Source organism: Crinia signifera, chromosome 19, assembly GCF_055691185.1.
Source record: "Crinia signifera chromosome 19, ASM5569118v1, whole genome shotgun sequence".
NCBI lineage: Eukaryota > Metazoa > Chordata > Amphibia > Anura > Myobatrachidae > Crinia > Crinia signifera.
The window spans coordinates 61,842,872-61,863,958 of record NC_139226.1 but is presented as its reverse complement, the minus strand read 5'-3'; the positions used below and the strand labels follow the sequence as shown (position 1 = coordinate 61,863,958).

The window sequence follows — 21,087 nt, the reverse complement described above, 5'->3', positions numbered from 1 at the left end:
CTCATTTCCTTTATAGCTCTCTATGGTCACGGAAGAAAACAGGAGCTGCAGAGCATAGTAATACAAGTGTATTTATTAAATTAATTTATTTGAATAACGCATGCACAGACTCACCTTCTGTTGTGACACTAGGCTCATGGACAGTTGTTCTCCCAAGTGCATTGGAACACCATTTACCTACAAAACAAATTAGAAAATTATTAGGTTGTCAAATGTAAGAAACATAAGGAACGCGTCACACCACCTCTCAGCACACAGGGCACACAGCTTTGCATGACAGCTGGCACATTAAACAAGGAACATGGGTCAAAAGTGGTCTTATAGCAAATTGACACTATTTACACAGCTGCAATATCTCCTGAAATGCAGAAATGTAGGGGGCGATTCAGTCCTGGGCTGCAAGTGTTCAGAGCCCAGCGCTTAGGTAAACATCGTCCTGCACAATTGAAACCTCACCCATGTGCACAGCTGCAGCCCTGCACAGGATACATTCATTAGGTTGACCCTATTAAGGTCGACATGCATTGGGTCAACATGGCTTAGGTTGACACATGGAACAGGTAGACATGGCTAAGGCTGACAGGGTTGGAAGATCAACACAAGCATTAGGTTGACTTTCAAAAGGTTGACATGAGTTTTTAACTTTTTTTTTTTTTTTTAGCAGACACACATGTGCCGACAGGGGTACTTCATGTCCTACCATCCACTACGGCGTCATGGGAGAATACAATAGTGTGCCGAAGCTTGGCGAGCGCAGCAAGCCATACAAAGGGACATGGTACACTTTGGCGGTGTCCATGCTGACTGTGATGACATTCGGGACCAACTCATGTCAACCTTTTGCTTCCCATTCTCGACATAATTCTTGTGTAGACCTTCCAACTAGGGATGGCCATTGGTGCAGTCACCATCAATGGTTGCCCCATCGATTAACCACTCGAACCAGCCATAGATAGTAACAAACTATGTGATGGATGACCAGCAATAGTTTTAGCTATCAGTCATCCATTTTCTTTGAATGACTGGCCCATGGGCCAATCAGAACGTGGGGGCTCAGTGTCCCGGCACCTTAGTAAAAAAACAAAAAAACAAACATTGGTTCTGCTGTGCCATCGATGAAGGGAAACCATCTGGTTCTCCCCTATCAATGGCAAAAGTATCCGACATCGAACCGTCGATGGCCATCCCTACTTTCAACCCTGTCAACCTTAGCCATGTTGATCTTCAGTGGCCGACCCAATGCATGTCAACCTAACATGGGTGGAACCAATGACCCCTTCTCCCATGGGGAAATCCATTTGTAATCTCTCACCATCAAATGGATTCCCCCTGTTCACAGCCACCGAGTAAGTCTAGACTTACTCAGCATTCTGAATGCTGTGGGGATGAGGCAGTTGCTGACATCAGTGGCCCTCCCTCCGGGATCATCCCAGAAAACGCCGGCGTGCCGCCCACAAACGAATGCCGGCTGTCAATCACCTTACACAGGACAGTAAAGGCTAGCATTTGCTCGCTCCGTTCGCACAGGCAGATCGCGCAGTGTACTGTGTGCAAGCGCAGTCCTCCGGTAATTGCTCGGGCTGGAAATTCTTAGCTCAGTAAACAAGTCTGAATCTGGCCCTTAGTGCCTTAAAAAGTATAGCAGTGTCTGTATAATTAACAGCAGTAACCAAAAGGTGGTCCAGGACCAAATCAAATTATTAGTGGTCTGTGATAGCTGCAGCTGCCAATCATAAAACAGATGGACAAGCAGAAGTGCAACCCTGATCACCACTACATAACTGAACCTATTGACATACAGTGACATATCAGCAGACTGGCCGCTGCACCAATAAAATCAGCAGATAATTACCAAACAGCTGCGCAATGTTGGTCCAGACAACACAACCGGATGGGCATTTGAATCAGTTGACCCAGTTGCAACATCAATCATTGCAGCCACTGTATGAGTGGATAGTGGCTGTGCTGCAGGGCCAGCAAAATGGGTTTATCACTATTGTTGTTCACAGACATGTACATAGTGTACACACCTGCCACTTACCTACAGTAGTGTTTCCTCTAAGCTTCTTTTGCAGGGTGCCGCACCCTGCCCATTTTTCAAACCACAAAATGCACCCTTCCCTTTTTGTGTGTGGCACTGTGCACCCTTTCGCTGCCCCCCACCGCGCTGACATGCCACTGAGAACTTTCGGCGTGTGCCATCATGTGTAATGGGCATTATGGTGTGTGGTATAATGTGCAAGAGGCATTAGTGTGTGCCATAATGTGTAATTGTCATTATGACAGAATATGTAATGGGCAAAGCAGAGTATGACAATGTTTAATGAGCATAATCCTAGTGCAGTGTGCAATTTTTTTTTTTTTTTTTTTTTCTAATGTTAATTTCTATATGTAAAATGTGCCCTGTCCGGTGGTCAGTGAACACATATAGATATGTAATTTGGGTACTTATTTCCTAGCACGGCGCCCATCGCATAGTATACCATAAGCCTTACAATGGTATGCAATGCGACGCGATGGCACCTGATGTTATACAATTTTAAAATGGTATACCATTGTATATGGCATACAATGCGATGCGATTTTAAATCGGGGACCATTTAACATTGAAAAAACCCATTAGGGTGCTTATACAATTTTAAAATCGTATCGCATGCGGGCATATGGCATGCGATGTTATACAATGTATATGATGCCGTACGACTGAATATCATAGGCGCCGTGCTAGGAAACAAGTACCGTAATTTGTTGCTCAAACAAACGATATATCTGTTTAGAGTATACTTCGCAAAAGGCGTGCAAGGATAATAAACTGAATAATATTGCAACTATATTGGTTTCGGATAAATCTAGTGGATGACTGAAGTTTAAATAGTAGAGGTGTTGGCTATGGCCTAGTTTAATGGCAGTCAGTCAGTCAAAAGAAATATACTAGACATGCTTTCAAATATATTATTTAAGTTGGTTGTAATAAGGATGCGCGGGAAGCTTGGGAGATTAGAGCTGACCTAATTTAGTTGGTAAGAGTGAAAGGGCCAATGCAAATTTGAACATAAGCATACAGATGGGGGGGGGGGGGGGGGGGGATTTATATTACGGTCATGATACAAATGCGAATTCACCACAACCCTAATGCTTGCCTTCATTGCCAAATTCAACAGTACTTACACCAGCCATATCCTTGATGCAGGTACAACTTAACTTCGCATACGTGCACGTCCGCTGTTCCCACCTATTTAAACCTTCACCCGTGGAGATGCAACTGATAGGTACAACTGAGTATTATCCATTGATGCCTAATCTGCGCCATGCAAAATAATCCCCAAAACAGATTTACATTCAAATCTGCAACAGGTCTAAAGCCCCATACACACGGGGCGACGGGAGCTTTGCGCTGGCGATCTATACACCTACAGCACAAATAACCAAATCAAACTAAGGCTGATGGGCAGTGTCAAGCAAGCCACGCCCCATTCGCACTATAGGAAGGAAGTAGTGTCAGCTCCAAGCACTGCCTCCTCCCTCACCCCCCTGATGACACCCCGCCCCCTTATTGCCGGTTCACTACGGGGAGCTTCACCTCACAAATGCTGGATTGCTCCCGAGACAGACCCATGTCCATGTCCAAATCCCAGGTGTGACTTGGTATAGAAAGAATACTGGCGATCAAAATATAGCCAGGCGATAGTGCCACACAGCCAGGGGCCATGCACACGGAGCTATCCGTGCTCCATTTTTAAGTGATCTGGTCAGATGGAATCGCCCCGTGTGTATGAATGTTTATGTTATTAGGAAAGATAGACTGCACTTAGAAACTTTTCAATCAATTTCAGAAGTGCAGTTTATTTAGCAGATGCTGTGGCTGTTGCTCTCAGACGATTGTCCCCTAGTAATCAGAGATACAATCACAGCAAAGAATGAACATTGGCCTAGAATTTCAGTTTTCTCTCAGTATAAACGTTTTAACCCTTATTTTGGGAGAGATCCTTGAGGTAATTTCCAGCCATAAAATGCAACAAATATGGCCCTTCATTTCTATAATTTAAGTGAAAGTGTAGCGATACATGGAACAGCTCCAAATGCTGCAAATAGCCAAACACATGGGTAAATTAAATGTTAGGGGTGTGATCTTTAAAATTTCCCAGAACTCTTGTTAAGTGCGACATCTTAGAAACAGGTGGGACATTCCAGATGAAGGAAAGGTGTTACTTGCCTTTACTAATGTGAAAGTTCCTAACAGTATAGGTGCCCATACACTAGTAGACTAGTAGCCCATACACTGTGCTACAGATAACTGTATTGGTGAGGATTTTTTCCTATGTTATTATTGAAGACTAAAGACATCATTACTCCATTTAAATGATATGAACTAGATGTGTATAAAGTATAACAAAAACCATCCATAAAAAAAACTAACATTTTTTTGGACTATAAGGTCTACACTAAATTTGATCAAGGGGAAGCCAGGTTATTTTTATGAGAGCCAAGGGGGGCTTTCTGTATGACCACACGAAACAGAACTCTGTAGAGCCTCTGGCGCAATAGGGAGTGCTAGCTGGCCAACCCTGGTTTATATTACACAAAAAACTCTTCCCTAAATTGCACAGAAATTGTGGCTTCTGTTAGGTGTGTAGTGAAACAAACGATAGCATTCATCACACAACTGTATTTGTCACAGTTACACTAAAACCATGTTGGCCAATAGGCCATTATTCTTGAAGAACGCGTGTCCTAAAATCTTCTAAAACATATGGACGGAGTTGGTAATTATAAAAAGGTATCATTTATATTACATTGTTACGCAACATTAAATCGGGTCTTAATCAGGGGTATTCTAAACTATTCTCTCAAACCATTTAAAAATATAGTAAATGATAAAGTTTACTAATCGTTGGTAAGTCTTTTTTTTTTTTAGATCAGCATTTAATTTGTGGACGTCCAATATCAGATTACACATCTATAAAGTAGCGTAACTCAGGAAGCAGTGTTGCATGGTATGCATAGACAGGTTGATAGGTCATAAATGGTGTTCCATTAGTTATCCCCCTAGGTGCATGAGCTGCCCCATACTGCAAGGGGTTAACTCTAGAGATAGCCTCCCCTGTGGGTGGAGTCAGTCTAGTATAAAAGGGAATCTTCTTACTACACCCCTGCCTTTCCATCTTCAGTACCTGTCAGCCATCATCCAGTAGCTCTGAAAGCTACAGCAGTTCTATCCTGCACTTTAATGGAAATGCCAAGTAAATAGAGGGGGAAAAGTTCTGTTGGACCCACAGTTGCAAAACTAGATTTCATGGATGCAACTTCATTCCATGCCACATCAGATGACCAGCGGGGACAAGATATCTGCGGCATCACAACAATTTTGATGGAAAGGTAAAAGAAGCATTACATGGGTTTGGAAAATAAATTGCAACTCATGTAAAAGCCAAGAACCTAAACAAAATATTAATTCTGACCTAAGAATCCAAATCCTTAATATAGACTGAACTTCAGATTAATACTGTTAATTAAGAGACAATTGCTAGTTTAATCTATAACCTTCATATCACATATGAGAAAAAGATGTGACTTTTCTTATACGCAAATTGCTATTAGATGTCAGGTAATACAAGAAATGGACAATACAATCCTATGAGAGCCATTTCAAATTCAGACATTTCCCCCAGGGAAAAAAACTTTCCAGTTATTGCATCAACAGTTCTTCTATAACTGAATGTATCATCTTTCTGCATCATATTTTAGCAAATAGGTAAAATGTGCAAATCTAACTTTAAAAAATATAAAATCCTCAACCTTTAGTAACCACAGTGATAAGCACCCTAAACTAAAACCCCTATACAGGGATCAAGCCATATTTGTAATTAAGCAAAGCAATGATAAATTACTACATGCAGTAAACTTGTAGAAACCTAGAAATTACTAATCCAGTAGCCAAGATTATAAATGTTTGCATTACACTGAAATGTTATGAGAACAAAACCTGCTAAATATTAACCACCTCCTTGTAGGACATGTTATCAATATATTATACTTGCAATGTATGTCATAACTATCCTTTATATCTCTGACCGGGACAATAGGAAATTGGTTTAATGGCATTCAGTTCTAGATGTGTGGGAATTCAGACCCCAGCAACCTTATTATAAAGAGCATATTTTAGGATGGATAACTTGAACAAGAACACATACTGTAAGCCATGACATCCCAAATAACTAAAGCTCTTCCAAGAATACTAGAGCAGGCAACCTCTTCTCCCATACATAATATATGCCATTTGAGGACATTATAGGTCTCCAAAGGCTGTGGCATTCCGCGGTCACCATGCAAACTGCCTGATCAAACCATTCGGATGCCCAAGTATTTTAATTTGGTCCATAAGACAAATGGAGGCTTGCTTGGCGGCCTATGTAAACACGCTATGCAGAGGGCCAGCTATGGCATCTCTGCAGGGTGGACAATGTGTTTTAACCCTATAGTTAACACCAGCTGGTGACTATATGCATACCAGACACTTCCAACTACATAGGTGCATGATTATACCCCTGATGCCATCAGCCAGATGGCATCAGGAGTATTATTGCCAGAGCAAGGTGTTATAGCATAAAGTAAAATAAGTTTTAATACTAGACAACCCCCCTCTCTCCCTTGACAGGGCAGATGCAGGCAATCAGACATGCAGGATAGATGGGGAGCCTAATACACACATACTCATCCTGGCATCCCAGGAACACTCTCCTCCCCTCTCATATCCTATATGCCTGTGCCCAGGCCGCTCCAGCTCCCAGCACCACGCCACTCTCCCCGAGAGGGCGCTACGGCAGGGGCCCGGGCAGGCCACCCGCAGACAGACACACACAATGTTGTAGGAGAAGCTCTCACCGCCCCCAGAAGGATGCAGAACGGTGGGGGGAGCCGCTTCCGGTGTCAGGGTTGTTTTGGGTCTATTTCCCCAACGTTACTGGTTTTGTCCCCAGTGCTACTGTAATAACCAGGAGCTGGACTCCCAGGGCGGGGCGGGGGAACGGTCTGCGGCCTGGCATAGGCTCCGGAAACTGTTTTATTGCCTCTTTCGCTCTCCGTCCACTGCTCGGTGGGATCCAAGATGGCGGCGGCGGGTTCGGCCTCCCCCCTCTCTCTCTCTCGCTCGTTTGCTCTCTTTCCCCTGTCTTCCACTCTCCTCCGCGGAGGAACCGAGGCACGCCCCCTCCACACGTGTTCTGAGAAGGCACTGGTCGACTCTACTGTCAGTCACAAAAAGGCGCCAAAGTCATTGGACAGCGCAACTGTCGCTCGATACGGGCCGCCCCCTTTTTGGTTTCTATTGGACCCAGTCGCGAGCGAAGGAGGTGGGGTAGGAGTGTGTAGTTGGATAACCAGGCGTCAATCAGCGGCCTCCTTACAAGAGCGGACTAATGGGCGAGGTTAAAGAATAGACACGCTGGTAAGTGATTGGGAGAGGCGAACGTCGATCTGAAAAGGTGAGGGCGGGAAACGCCGGTGGTTGGCTGATGCTTGTGTCAATCGTATCCAGCTAGAGAAGGAAGGGGAGAGTGATTGGCGAGAAGGGCGCACGGCATAACCGGGGACACCGAATTGTTTTTGAGTATAGGGCATCCAAGGATGGTAGTGAGTGAGCGCTGATTGGAGAAATGTCCAGTCAGTTATCATAGATGTGATCTTATTGGCTGCAAAAACTTTATCTGCAGGGGCTTAATGCATTGTACGAGAAGTGGCACAAATGGAACACTGTGATTGGCTGGTGAACTGTCAGTCAGGATGAGACAGGTGTCATTGATTTAGGCAACCTGTGCTGCAGAGGCTGAGTAGAGCTACCAGCTATACCCAGCTTCCAAGGTCTGTGCCAGGCTTTAAAGACTTCTAATTACATTTTACACTTATTTTTGCATTGCAAAATGTCCACATATTACAGTCAGTCCTACATAAAGTCTGTTGTACTCTGCAGACTTTAAGGGGGCAATTCAGTTAAATAGCTTGGAGAAATAGACTGATCACTTCACTGCCGTAAGAATCCTTTTTTTTTTTTCCTGCCCCCCATAGAGGTGCGCACAATAGTGTCATGTCATCGTACCGCAATCCTCATGGTTGAGCACAACTAATCACCAGCTCTTATCCCTGGGATTTGACTAACCACCACATCCTGCAGATCCGCTCATTTGGATTGACCTATTAATGTTTGTTGAATTAAAGTAACTTTATTTATTTTTTTAAAGGAAAGAAATGCATAATGACTATCAGTAATCATATATATTGTATTCGGGCCTGTAACCTACATCGGCTTATATGTACTTGCCCAATAGCAAAGTGTCTCTAGAAATCCTTTTCAAAAGTCCATTTTGCTTGAGATACTATAGTTACAAGCCTCCGGCTGCTCTGACAGCCCAATGCTGGGTACCTACTTTATGCCCAACCCAATATCGTTTCAACATGGATCAAAATATCGCACAAATCCTATAGTGCATGGGTCCTCAAACTGCGGCCCTCCAGATGTTGTGAAACTACAAATCCCAGCATGCCTTGCCACAATTTTAACACTCCCTTATAGCAAAACTGTGGCAAGGCATGCTGGGATTTGTAGTTTCACAACATCTGGAGGGCCGCAGTTTGAGGACCCATGCTATAGTGTATTCCAATGTAAGCCTGCCAATATATAATTGGGTAGATTCTGGAGGTGGCAGCAGAAAGTTGCTGTAGCTCAGGAAAGAGAAACTGGGAATGTAATTTATTCTGCTTTCAGACAGACAGCAAATGCAGGGTTGCACCGGGATCGGGCGGGGGAGGAGGCAGCGCTTAGAGCTGGTGCTGCTCCAAGCACATAGTGTGAATGGGAAATTGGTCGATCAACCCGATTTAACCTGTTCATACTGCACAGCAACAAACTGGTAAGAACCCTTATTCTTACCCGGTCAGAATTGTTACTACCGGTTAGCTGTTGCCGGTATTCCCTTTCACATTGCCCAAATTACCGGGTCGAACCAGCATGAACCCGGTAATTTTGTGCGATGTGAAAGGGGTATCATTTAATAATCTTTGTACAAGGGGTGATAAGTAGCCGTGTTTGAATACAGATTTTGCCACTGAAGTGAAACGTATATCATTGTCTAGTGCAGTGGTTCCCAAACTGTGCGCCTAGGCTCCCTGGGGTGCCTCGGAGCACTTGCAGGGGTCCCTCAGGTTGTTGGTCCAGAACCAATCCAAATTATTTATGGCCCATGAAACAGGAAAAATCAGTGCTTGGGGCTTCCAATTACAAAATATGTGTGGAAACAGAAGTGAATCGTATTGCTCACCACATAACTGGACCTAAGGATGACATTTAAGCACAACTTATTTCATTTAAAAAAAAAAAATTATTCTTGGTAACAAACTTTGGCCTAGGGGTGCCCTGAAAAATATTCTGAAACTCTAGGGTGCAAAAAAGTTTGGGAACCTCTGGTCTAGTGTCATATGTCATACAAGGACTGTCAGAATTTCATATGAATTCATAGTGTACTTATGATTTGGTAGCTGTTGGAAGTGAGCAGGTTTGAGCTTTGTAACTGTGGAGACAGTGCCGTACTGATCTGTGATTAGATTCTTGTTTTTGGGATGGCAAGAAGTGAGGAATTCCTAAAAAAAAAAAGTTGGAAGCCATTTATAATGACCTTTCATCTTCGATGACACCCATCATATATCGTTTCAAGAACAATTACCAAGGTTGAACTGGATGAATATATGTCTTTATTCGACCTTGGCTACTATGTAATTCAAGCATGATCGTTCATCCAACCTTGATGAAGAGTGTCCAAGTTGCCCAATTGAGGTGACTACAGATGAAATGGTCAACAAAATCCATAATATCTTATTGGCAGACTCACGAGTGAAGATCAGAGAAATTGTTTAAATCGTAGGCATCTCATTTGAACATGTGCAGAATATCCTACATGAATATTTAGGCATGACAAAGCTATCGGCAAGATGGGTGGTGCCGAGTTTGCTCACTGTGGATGACCAGCTGTAACTAGGTGTGTGCGGTGGTGGGTAGAGCCCTCAGCCGGGACTGCTGTTTAGAATGCCATGGCGCACCCTACACTGGCTCTGTTGACCTCCTCGGGCAGATAACCATAGTCTGCAGTTAGCTAGGCTTCACCTTTTAATCGCTGCATTTGAAGGAGCAAGTTAGGCCCGCTCCAACCACGATGCAACCATATCAATGCGAGATGACAAAACTACGGTGATCGTCAGTGGTAGTGCCAAAAGGAGATCTAGCTAACAGATCTGGAAGGAACACCCTGCCTGACGGCACCAGGCCAAGGATGGGGAGTGTGACCTAGTCACAGGAACCAGATACAGATGGACTGGGGTGCCACCAGACAAAAACACGCCAAAGTAAATACTGAGTACACAATCGCCTTCGGTACCCCAAAACAGGCGTAAATCCACAACCATGGGCCTCTACGTACCTAGGAGAGCCAGATAAAGTAAACCATAAGGACAAAGGGCAGCTTGCCCACCGTAATAAAGAAAGTAACAGAATCAAGCTCCACTGGAACACTTACGAGACCTGAACGGACACAGTGACCAGACCGCGACACCCAGCGGCACAAGATGGAGAAGTGTGAGCAGGGAACGTCTGGCAGGACTGGACAAGACCGGAACGATGACCAGGACAAGACCAAGATGAGACTGCAGCGTGGCCAGGACACACTGCTAGAAACTAATATCACAGGCATGGCTGAGCTGGGCCAGATCCCTTAAAAGGTATGCTCTGGCCAATCAGCCCCCGCCATCAGACCAGCCCCCCCAGTGATTAGCTAATCACTGCGGGTGGCTGAGCGCCCGAAAAATTGTTGGGCCCAGTGTATTGAGCTAAAAGGGGACTATGAGAGGTTCCCCCCCCCCCCCCCCGGCTGCTAGGCATCCGCCGGCGACGCGGCCTGCACAGCCCCTGCATTGGAAGTGACGCCGTGGGACCCAGCGCCACCGGTCGGAAGTGTCCCGGCACCCTGCAGCAGCGCTGCTGACACAAGCGGAATCAAATGACAACTTCAATGCAGTGTTTGGACCTGTTTAAGTGTAATCCTAAGAAGTTTTTACACTGTTGATGAAACATGGATCCATCATTACACTCCAGAAATGATGGAACAGTCAAAACAGCGGACTTCACCTGCGACTTGCACCAAAGAAGGCGAAGATGATTCTAAAGGCCTAATCTTCATCAACTGTTTGGAAAAGGGAAGAACGATCACAGGGCAATTATGCTGAATTATTGGGCAGATTCGACAACACATTGAAGAGAATACTGCCCCAATTGGCGAAGAAAAAAGTGCTGTTCCACCACGACAATGCACTGGCACAGGGAAATCTGTGGCATTGGTCTACCAGTTGCTGCCACATTCGCCGTATACTGCAGATTTGGCCTCCTGCGATTTTTTTTTTTTTTTCCTGCATCCATCAAGGAGTTAATCGCCAAAACTAAAGCTAAATTTTTTGGGAGGCTTTGAAAGCATTCCAAAAATTGTTGGGCCCAGTGTATTGAGCTAAAAGGGGGACTATGAAACCCCCCCCCCCCCCCCCCCCCCAAAAAAAAAAAAAAATGATTGCCCAACACTGGTACTTATCAATCACCCCTTGTATGTGCTGCATGCCCGATGGAAACACAGCATAGAGACATATGTCATCCTTTGCACAGTAGGGGTGGACAAATCCCCCCCCCTCTGTTCGGTCCCTCCTAACACCACAGCTAGTTCCATCTCTGATCAAGCACCCCTCAGCCCCCTGACCCAGCTCATCGGTCTGAGTCGAGATTACTAATGCCTCAGGCGTATGCTCAAATTGATGAATAAATTGGGGTGGCTTAAGTAGACTCTTGTACATAGACCCAGGGTTTGACACTGGAGTAAGCCCAGAGGTAGAACCAGTATGGAGAAGATAACAGGTAAATGTACAATTCCTTTTATTAAAGCACAGGCGATAACAGCACTGAAGAATGTACTTGAAAAAGAGGTCATGCAGATGATCAAGCAGTAATTGGTAAGATAATGACTGTAATACAGCAGAGATGTGTTGAGGTGTGGTGCAGAGCACTGATGTAGTTCTTATTTAGGGCTAAAGCCACTGAACATAAGAAGTGAAGCAGGTAGGTTACATGAAGAGCTGGGGAGCGATGGTTAGAACACCAGATGCTGGGGAGCAATGGCTGGAACATCGATAGCTCCAGAAACAATGGCTGGAACATCAATCCCTAGGCAAAGTAATGCTGAGGTGAGTATCCTTCTCTGGGCAGAGGATCACAGGAGCTGGAATACCTGGAAGCAAACATACTGCAGCAGCGAGAGACACAACTGTATTCAGCACACAACTGTATTCAGCAATGGCCATTAAAGCACTAGCAATTAGGTCTAGATTTCCCAGCATACTTATACCCACTGGGAAGCGTGGATTGGCTGAGGAAGTATGACAGAAAATAGACCTTACAGGATTGGCTCAGAATAACCTCTGACTAGAGCTAACATGGCAGCCCCCATGTCAGGCTATGGCGGGAGAGTACATTTGTACACCCCATGCTTGTGGCCAGAAGCAATGGAAGCGGACTAGGAGACTGCAGGGCGCTAAGGACTGTCACCCAGCGGGAGAGAGGAGACATGCTGCGCAGTTGCAGGCTCAGTGGTGCTGGGTGAACATGGTGATGATTGCGGAGCAACCGCACTTCACACAGGATGCCGGCTGCACCCTGGCTTGAGACGCAGGCACAGTCTGCGCAGACAGTTTCATGGTAAGAGTCTGTTTAATCACCTGGGTCATGACACCCTAATACCACCTTCACATCTATATGCAGGGTCAAGCCCGGGTTTTCGGCACTTTCACATTAAACCTGGGTCACCAATTATAAACAGGGTGATCCAGGTTTAACTCTTATACTATACATTGATAAATCCGCCACAGATTGTGTGGTATAGGGAACAAATGTTTTGAAATTATTCCAATGACGATATGAGCAGGTTCTACTCACATGCTGACATACACGCATGCACGCACAGATATTTACACAATGAGAATCTAACACAAACACACCACAGCCGTTCCATCCGAGTCCGGTGACCGCAGGAGCCAGTCTCAGAAGAAGCAGGCAGGCTGCACAAAGACAGCCAGGGCCCAGGCAAAGTCAGGAGTGTGGCCTAATCAGACACGCATGGCCATGCCCCCTTAACAACCCTAGGGACAATTCATGTGCCCTGCAAAACTGCTGCTGCACCTGTCAAGCAGAGTTGGCCCAGCTCTGGACACCAGCCACTGCCATTTTGTAAACCTGCTACATGGTCACTCATTCGGCCTTGAATGCCACGTTAAAAATCATATGCTAACCATAACTCCATAGGTGTGGTCTCCCTGGAGGGTGTTCAGAATGGTGCTCGCGTGCTGCCTTCAGACAGGTCACTTTCTCCATTTGGAAATGTATGGTATGTTCACTGGCTTATACTATTGTCCCATATTGTGCTTTAAATCTTAGACTGTCTTTTTTTTTGTTGTTTTTTTCAGCGTAACTTAAAGCGAGAACAGACTCTACAGTGGTGCCAAATCACATGGCACAAAGACCGGCTGCATCAGTGCCTTAAGTCGTCCGTCCGTCCCGTCCCCCCCCCCCCCCCCCCCCAAGAAAAATATAGCGCAGGTAGCAAAATATTGTATGATGGTATTCATAGTTCCTGTTCTAGGTCATTTTATAAAGCGACCTGCAAACCGGTCTGGAAAGCAGCAGGAAAATGACATTCAGCTCTTGTACAGCATGTACTGTATTTTCACACTTCTAGTTACTGTGCGTGATCTATATTCAGCAATCCTATAGCTCAGTGGTTCCCAAACTGTGTGCCTAGGCTCCCTGGGTGCCTTGGACCACTTGCAGGGGTGCCTCAGGTTGGTAGTCCAGAAGCAATTCAAGTTATTTATGGCCAATGAAATAGGCAAAAATCAGTGCTTGTGGCTTCCAATTAAGAATATGTGGGTAAACAGAAGTGAATCATGTTTCTCACCACATAAGTGGACCCAAGAAAAACATTTAAATCGCAACTAATTTAATATTTTTCCTGAAATTACTAACCAACTTTTGGCCTAGGGGTGCTGTGAAAAATATTCTGATACTTTAGGGTGCCAGGATTCAAAAAGTTTGGGAACCACTGCTATAGCTTATCTGAAAAGCTTGCTATCACGGTATACTGTAAATTTTGATTAAAACGTATTGGCTTTACATCACATAATTAAGAAACATATTGCATCCTTAAAATATCAGAGAATACAAAAAATGTGTACTAGTATAGACTGTGACAATATATCATACAGTATGGTAATAAAATAATAGAGATCATTATTTGCATAGCTTACTGAATATATTCAAATGCTTATCTTAATAAAGAAATCTATTTCAAAACCTATTTTCATTTGTCCATGTGTAAATTATTTTTGGTGAACATCTCGACAATATCTATAGGAATCTTAAAAAAGAAAATAAGGGGGAGGGGGGGACATGAAGTGTGCAGTTAGAGAAGATGCTTGGATTAAATGCAACAGAATGATATGATTACACATATAAACCATTTGGGAATTCCAGGTATACTATATCAGTTTACTATTCTGATCCATATTTCTGCCCAAACACTGCCACAGCCTGTACTAGCTGGCCTGTCAGTGACCCTCACGGCCCGGCCATCTACTGTGCACCACCTGAGTGTGGCTGAGGGGTAGATTTATTATAGCGGCGCCTATCGCGCCGCTATAACAGTTCCTGCTTCACCTCATTAGCGAGGCGAAGAAGGAGGGGACACCGACAAGATCTATTAAGATCTTGCCGCCGGAGTGGGGGAGTTCTAACTCCCCCCTCCGGCGATGTCCCTCCTGGAGACAGCGCATCAGTTAATACTGATGCGCTGTCTCCTTTCCCCCCGGCCGGCTCACTGCGCATGCGCGGGATCTTGCTAGTCTCGCGAGATCGCAGCTCTTCTCCAGCAGCAGGGACAGCGCTGTCCCTGCTGTAGGTATAGGGCATTGCCGCCTGCAGCTGGCGAAGTCGACAGCTGCAGGCGGCGGAATGGTCACCTATGCTGACCGTTCATAAATCTGGCAGGAGGCAGGGGCGCAGTGCAAAATATCGCCCCTGCGCTATGCCTCCTGCCCCACACCGCCGGCGTTAGAGTAAACGCTCGGCGGGTGTGATAGATTAGGCGATGCGCTATCCCCTGCTTCAGTGCACGGGGATAGCGCATTTACACATCAACGCCACTTCGTAAATCTACCCCTGAGTCTGACTGACTCACAATGTGCCACTGCTGTCTACTGTGTGTGCGCCCTGCTGCTCGGCGCTCAGCCATCTACTCTGTGGGTGCATACGGCCTGGGGCTGCAGTCGCACAGAGGCACTGTGGCCTCAGTCTCTGGCATTATTGACAGGCCAGCAGTAGCCGGGAGTCAGCAGGAAGCAGCAGCCAGGAGCCAGGCCAGCAAGGACTGAGAATGAGAGAAATCCGCACCTCAAAACAGGATCTGGAGCAGCAAAAGGTTATGAGAGTTGTGTGGATTTGGGATTAGGTTTGGGTCCCAGAAATTTTACAGGGCCCCAAGATTTCTGTTGCCAGCCCTGCTACCAAGTGCAATCCAGAAGTGTGGCTTATCTTTCAAAGAACATAATGTTCATAAGTGATAAAGTTCACTTATGGTTGGTGCTTGCCTAAAAATTCAGTGCATCAGCGGTCGCTTTTTAACCAAGTTTCAAATAACTGACGAGTGGAATTTTTTATTTTTTTTTGCAAATTACATTTTTATTGATTTTAAATACAAGTACATAAACATTCTTTGGTTTCACTGCCATGCAGTCAAAATATCTGCGTACCAGTATAATTTGAAAATAATTTGTGAAATTAAAGAATAGAGGAGAGAAGAGAGAGCAGGGGGGGGGGGGGGAGGGACACTCCGGATCGCTCTAGGTCGGACTAGTGAGTATACCACATACATATAGGCCACAGGAAGAAAATAAACATAAATAGCAGAGGGAAGGAGGACTATCAAGACATAGGGAGAGGGAGGATTCATATGGATTGGGATGCCATGACTTCTTTGTAAATCTTGGAGTCCCGGAAGACTAGCCAGCGTGTCCAAGTATCCCTGAACTGAGTGTGTCTATCGTCCACTGAGGACAAGATATCTTCCATATCCATATAGAAGTCCACTTTCTTAAACCACGCCTTAATCGTTGAAGGAGAGGAGGATCACCATCTCACCGGTATTACCGACTTAGCGGCATTGTTTAGGTGGCATAGCAGGGAATTTTTTTTTGTCTATTGAGAGAGGAGCAGGGGAAAGGTGGAACAACCAGAACAGTGGGTCTGTAGGAACCGGGTCTCCCAGTATAGACTTAGAGAGTTTAAAAATCTCAGACCAGAAGGGTAATATGAGGGGACATTCCCACCATATGTGGAGCGGGTTGCCGGGAGCCCCCGAGCATCGCCAACAGACATTGGGAACCCCGGTGCCCATCTTAGAGAGAACATCCGGGCATCGGTACCAACAGGACAGTAATGTATTGAGTCTCGCGTACCCCCACACTAGGGGAGCACGCGTGTGCTAGGCAGAATTTTTTTTCCCCAATTGGTTTCACTAACCTCCCCACCCAACTCCCGATCCCAAACTACAGTAAAGTGGGGGCGTTTGCTGCTGGTGTCGTCTAAGAGGAGGTTGTAAAGTATGGGAGAGAGGGGATGTGCTGGCACACAGGTGTTCAAAGGGTGTAGGGGGCTTAGAGAAAGTACTGGAGGTGCCCATGGATTGGAGATAGTGGCGCACCTCCTGTTGTTCAATCTTGACCCACTGTTTCAGCTCCCAGGCCTCACCATCGAATACCATCAACCGGATCCCAGGCCGCATCCCACTGTACTCATTCCCCTATACTGTGTACACCTTGCTACCTACATTACTCTGTGCCCTCTGTGTTGCTACCAAGCATTCAGTGCCATCGATCACCATCGATGGTTTAAGTACCCCATAACATCTTTGCTCTACCAGTCTCCAGAGTAGTTGCAGCTAAGTCCATATCCCCTTGCGGGGGTCACTGGTGAGCACCACTGTCACCTGCGCCTCTGCCTTAGGTTCAGCCAATCCTCTTTGTCCCCGGTAGGTTATCATTCTCCATCCCTTCGTGCATGAGCTCCAGATACCGCAAGTCTCCCAGCTTCCGATTCCCTGCGCCCTCCACACCTAATGATACACTGGATAATGCACCTAATGATACACTGGATAATGCACCTAATGATACACTGGATAAGATGATCTCTTCGTCTTTATTTTGTAGCAGTTATGCAGTTACCAGGTAATCAGCATAAGCAAGAATGGTTACAGCATTGTAGCATACAGTTCTCACAGCATAGTACAAACTTTTCAGAAAGCTGCAGAGGTCCATACCGTAGCCCACACCGCATACTATCACTTGGGCAGCTATTCCACCATCATGAGTAACAACCCCCTGCCCTGGAAACACTTGTATCAGAAAGCCACAGGTGCTGCTTGATTACAACGGTTTCCTTGCTGCTGCTGTTGCTGCTTCTCTAAAACCTGGATTGGATTTTCCACATTACTTTCATGTGTAAAAATGCTGTTCCTGCCACACTCATCCCCCCTTAGCTTCAACCATAAAGGTGAAGCGAACAAATTTTCAGGCAAGCTCTCTGCCTCGCCCACCTCTAGTTGAGTCATGCGGCAAGGTACACAGCCCTTCACCACTTTCCAAAGGTCACCCTCTTCCCTCCTCCCCTAGCTTCTTTATAGGGTTACTTGGAGGATCAGGACCTACAAACTTCCTTGAAAGGGCATCCGCATTGAGGTACTGTTTGCCTGGACGATGCTGCACCTCAAACTTAAATGGCTGTAAGGCCACAAACCACAAGGTCACACCAGTATTTACATCTTTGTTCTTGTTCATCCATTGCAAGAGAACATGGTCTGTGACCAATAAAAACTCTCATCTGAACAAATAATATAAGGACTCCCCTGCCCACTTAATTGCGAAGCACTCCTGCTCTACAATTGAATACTTGCGCTCTCTGGGCAGTAATTTAGAGCTAAGGTAGAGGATTGGGTTCTCCTCTCCATATACCTCCTGGGAAATGAATGCTCCTAATCCTGTCCTAGAGGCATCTGTCTGCAACACAAACTGTTTTTGCAAGAGACGTTCTGTACATAAAGCTCTTCTTAAATCTTGCCAAGCGGTTTCCACTGGTCTGGACCATGTTATCTTGAAGACATTTTGTCAGTGGAACCACTCTAGTGACAAGGGGGGTTAATCTGGGTGATTCGCAGCCTTGCGAGTCCACCAAACCCCTCCCGGCGAATGAACGCCACCCGCCCCCTCCTCGAAGTGGGGGTTCGCCCGTACAGGCTTCAGATGGATGTTTAGCATAACATGTTTTGCCTGGGGTAACCACCCACATCTTTCAATGGTCGGCACACGCATATAAAAGTGACTTTTAAGTCCCTTACATATGCATGCACACTGGCACGAATATGGGTTGGCAGCTGACATCCGGTGATGTCAGCTGCCAGCCCCCCGCACTACATCACCGCCTCATTACCATGAGAATGCCCAGCATTCTCATGGTAGGTCCGTAACTAAGGGGGGGGGGGGGGGGGCTGTTATGTCCGGGGACAGCCAGCGGGATTCCGGGTAGCTGCAGCTTGACTCTGTCCGTCTCTTCTACTAGCGCGGCGGCGGGAAGCGCTGATGACTTTGAAAAGACTTGCTGGACGCTGATTGGCTGAATTCAGCCAATCAGCGTCCGGCAAGTCTTTTCAAACTCATCAGCGCTTCCCGCTGCCGCGCTAGTAGGAGAGAGAGAGACGGACGGAGTCAAGCTGCTGCTACAGCGGCTACACCAGTCCCCAGACCCCCGCTGGCTGCACACAGGAGGTATGCATGTTGTCAGCGGGGAGGGTCTCCGGCGGTGTTGTTAGCGGGGAGGGGTCTCTGGTGAGGTTGTCAGCGGAGAGGGGGGGGGGGGTCTCCGGCACCAGGGGCAAGGCGGTCATTTGCCCCCCTGGCCAGGGGGCACCAAAATGACTGCCTTGCCCCGGGCGCCGGAAACCTTAGTTTCAACCTTGCTCATGGGAACACCCATGGAACCCTGGGTATTCCCATATGGTAGTGGGGCAGCCCAGCATGTGCCCCCCCCCCCGAACGCCGTGTAGAGTGCGTGCAGCGGGCGAATCGAAAGTTTGCCGTGGGTGCACGCACCCTACATCTGCACATATGCGCCTGCGAAGATGTGCACCATCGGCCCTCCATGCGAATGCAGAGGACCAAATGGATGTGAATAACCCCCAAAATCCCATATGAACTTGAATTTATATTAACCCACCAGACCGAGAAATGTCCTAAGTTGCGACTTTCGTTTGTGTTTAGACCAAGTGAGAACCGCTTCTACCTTACTAGGCTGAGGTTTAACCTGTCCTCTGCGCACAATGTACCCCAAATACTTTGGCTTCCACCATACCATTGGCACATTTCTCAGGGTTGGCGGAAAACCCGTTTGCACAGAGAGACTTTAAGACGGCCTCTACCTTTGGTAGGTGTGATTCCCAGTTAGAGCTGAACATAACAATGTCGTCTAAATATGCGCCTGTATATTCCCTGTGGGGCCGCAACAACTTATTCATAGCCCTCTGGAAGGTTGCTGGGGCACTATGTAAACCTGAACATGAAAAAAATAAGTTGCATTTGGTGGATGCACACTTAGAGATCATTTTCTTTAGAAATTTTGAAAAGAGGGGAATCCCTTCAACCTTTTATTATATAAAGGCAGTTGGGAAACTTGCTTGGGTGAAATATCAAGGGGTTAAAATCAAGACATATACAACAAATAGACATATAACATAGTGCTCCAAGAAATGTAAAATAGTGTAAATCAATTAAAATATTGACCGGTTATCTGTGAGGCATCTTATAATAATATGTATTTCACTGCTAACTAGGGAAATATTTGATTTGTGGGTTGATTGACAAGATGAAGGCGATTCAAATGACACAGAGGAACTAGAAGTAATCAAGTTTTATTTACAATAGATTAGTTCCCTTTCTGTGTCTGACAATAATTTGATTTGTAATCTTAGCATGCAACCCAGAAGTTTAGAGAAACTTCAGGCCCCCTTATACACTTATCGAATGAGGTGTGTTTGACACCTCATCCGACCATATGCTGGGTCCCGTGCACATCAGGTCAGACCCTACAGATTGAACCTGCAGCAGGTTATATCTGTCGGATCTGACCCATCAGCGGCACAAAGCTAAAAAGCACCAGCGATGTATCCAGTCCGATTCCGAGGTGTGTGCCAGCGATACCGCACGGCTGGCACACATCTTTATGTGTGTCCTACCTCCGGGCAGCGGTGGTGGGCAGAGAGGAGCAGTGGGGTGGGTGGTGATCAGCTGCTGCATCATCGCTGGGAAAGCCGCTCATCTTCTGGCATTACCAGCAGATGAGCTGCTTTGAGGACTGCTTTGCATAGCTCTGCAAAGCCGTCCGCCCCCCGTTGTCGGTGCCAGGCATTGCTGTCCATACACACTGGGCATATTCCCCCAGTGTGTATGGACCTTTAAGTAAGTATATAACATGCAGCCTAATTAGCAACTTTGCCAATTATGACTTAAGCATCTGTGTGGAGCCATGGATAGCTTTAAAACCTGGACTGGTTAGAGTGACTTAAGGACAGATTTTGGGCACCAGTGGCACTGCCCCCCCACCCCAAATGGCAACCACTATGCAAAACCAATTTGATATGCTTATTTGTGTAAACTCTGGCAAGAGAAGAGTAGTAGACCAGCCATTCCCATCAGATATGAATGACATTGATAGAGAAGCGGCTAATTTTGGTGCGTGTCTACCGTATTTGAAAAAGGTCTGACCTGGTCACAATGCCGCCAGCATATATGAGATGTATGTGGTTAAGTACTTTAGAGTCTTCCAGCGACTAGGTACCATCTTAATGACTTTGAAGGTATTCAGGTGCAGATTTATTAAGCTCGGCGAAGTGATAAAGTGTCTGGCTTTTATCA

At 46.0% G+C, this 21,087-nt stretch overlaps 1 protein-coding gene across 6 annotated transcripts in view; it reads right to left on the bottom strand.

The window, feature by feature from the left end:
- CNOT3 (CCR4-NOT transcription complex subunit 3) overlaps positions 1-7,176 on the bottom strand; it is a 57,398-nt gene extending 50,222 nt beyond the window's left edge. For 3 of the 6 annotated variants that reach the window (XM_083162670.1, XM_083162672.1, XM_083162671.1), the window contains exons 1-2: positions 6,883-7,173; positions 115-177 (exon numbers count right to left, since the gene is read on the bottom strand). The gene's annotated coding sequence lies outside the window, so the exon portion shown is untranslated. Of the gene's footprint in view, positions 1-114; positions 178-6,882 lie in introns of all 6 variants that reach the window. The other 3 variants (XM_083162674.1, XM_083162673.1, XM_083162675.1) reach the window with 3 other exon arrangements.
- Positions 7,177-21,087: the final 13,911 nt, after the last annotated feature.